We start from the raw sequence: 2,128 nt of genomic DNA on the forward strand, positions 1-2,128 counted from the left end.
AAAAAAAAAAAAAAAAAAAAAAAAAAAAAAAAAAAAAAAAAAAAAAGAATTTACATCTCTCTTCTTCTTCTTCTTCTTCGAATATGATCGGAGGGAAGCAACTCGTTTCGCGATTCAAAACCCTAAAATCTCCGAACATGGTGGCTTCTCCGCCGTTCTTGTCTTAGGCTTGTATTTGTATCTGAATTTAGAAGAACACCACACTACAAGTTCGACGGCGGAATTGGGTTAATTCCCCAATACACCGGTACGTTTATTTTGATAACCAACCCCGGTTTTTTCCGGTCATCTTATTTTTTTTTTTATTTTTTTTATTTTTTTGTTTATTTGATGAGTGGGGAAAATTAATGGATCTCTTTTTGTTCTTGTTTCCCAACAACATTCTGAGTTACATAGTTTACGTCCTTGTCTTGGCCAGAGAAGTAAACCGGAGAGATGAAGCAAAGACGAGTCATAGTAAGTCCCCGACTGACTCTTATTTGGTATATAAGTAAAGTAGCTTTTTACGGTCTTGGCTTTTGTATCTGATGAACAACCTTCCTTGTTCTTCTTCGTTTGTTGCAGATGTGTAACGCCGCGGATCCCTACAAGTTCCAACGGCCGAAGAAACCCCTTGAGGTATTGTTTCAATCGTCTTTCAGACTTTCACTTATCAAATCACTCACTATTTTTTTTTAGTTCAACATATACTTTTTCCTTTTAACCGATTCTCTTGTTCTTGCCTCAGGATTAAAAAGCAAGCTTCAGGATATATATATCAAGTTACTCCCAACCACTGAGGTTAACAATTACAGTTTTGTTGGGTTTAATTTACAATTACAGTTTTTTTTTTTTGTTTCACCTGATGTGATGTTGTTGGTGGCTAACAGATGGTGGGATTTGTTTTGCAGGTTTTTCAAGGACACGTTTGGAAGACCTCGATTTACAAGAACACCACACAGCCTCCGTATCTTGCTAATCTTGCCTTTTAGCTCAGGTTCTTTCTTAATTTTGTACTTGTTCAGATTTCTATGCAACAATTACTAGTTTCAAACAATTAGGATGAAACTGTTTACTAGTGTGCTCGCTAATCCTGATGGTTTTGATTTTGTTCAATCTCTCTCTCAGGTTCCGAGCCAGCCAAGCAATTGCATCAAAGAGTTCTTCTTATGCTGCTTGTTTTGATGTTGCAGGACAACCAACAGTTGGCTCTTGCGTTCATTCCGTGCTGCTCGCTGCTGCAGAGGTAAGAAGAACTCTTTGACGCGATCATCTCTTTTTTTTTTCTTCTTTTTCAAAATTGACAGAGAGAGAATGCGAATGAAACTTCAGTGGATTTTGTTTTTTTAAATGGCCTAGCATGAAAACGTTGCTTAATGAGTCTCTCAGGCACATTCCTCAGTCACAAGCCTAATTTTCAGGTATGTTTTTTTTCAAGTTCATTTTTTTTTTTTTGTTTTTCTTGCCACTGCTAACAACTGAAAACGTTGCTTAATGAGACTCTCAGGCACTTGCTCTGAAGAATATTTACGGGATCTTTGTATTCCAACTTCTCTCGTCCAAAGCGTGGGTGGGGATCACAGACAGGTTATGCAACTTTTGCTTTTTAAGTTTTTTTGTTGTTTTGTTTACAATTACAGTTTAGGGTTAATTTTATATTGTGTAGCAGCGGATCCGAGATGGTTTTGAAGAATGGACAAGTTTCATTACCAAAGTTTGTCATCTTAATCTGATTCACGAGTTTCAAGCCAACCACAGGAGAAGGTGGTCTTATTTGCGCATTACCAAACAGTTGCTGGTGAGTTCTCTTATTCGATTTCCACTACTCATTGATTAGGTAAGAAGAAGAACCCTTTGAGGTATTGTTTCAATCATCCTTCACTAATCACTAATAATTTGAGTTCAACTACTTTGTTTTAACCGATTCTTATTATTGCAGGATAAAAAGCAAGCCTCAGGATATCTCAAGTTCCTAGACGAGTGTTTGTTTTTAAGCTTTGTCCTTTGATGCAGATCCTCGAGGCAATGGTATTACTGTACAGGAGGTTTGAATTTATAATCCATAATTATATATTTTGGTTTTGGTTCCCACTAAGTAATTAAGTTTATTGTTCGTCTTGTGTTGTTGTTTGTAGATTCTGGTTGATGA

The 2,128-nt window shown here is 36.6% G+C and overlaps 1 long non-coding RNA gene across 2 annotated transcripts; it reads left to right on the plus strand.

Moving 5' to 3' along the window:
• On the plus strand, positions 373–2,031 carry LOC104721065. 2 transcript variants are annotated; one of them, XR_756892.2, is made up of 9 exons: positions 373–456; positions 565–618; positions 728–780; positions 891–976; positions 1,108–1,225; positions 1,339–1,400; positions 1,487–1,566; positions 1,649–1,777; positions 1,919–2,031. It is a non-coding gene; the product is annotated as an uncharacterized LOC104721065 (long non-coding RNA). The 2 variants fall into 2 exon arrangements; XR_756891.2 differs by having other exon boundaries at positions 1,487–1,777.

This window comes from Camelina sativa, chromosome 11 (assembly GCF_000633955.1).
Source record: "Camelina sativa cultivar DH55 chromosome 11, Cs, whole genome shotgun sequence".
NCBI classification, from domain to species: domain Eukaryota; kingdom Viridiplantae; phylum Streptophyta; class Magnoliopsida; order Brassicales; family Brassicaceae; genus Camelina; species Camelina sativa.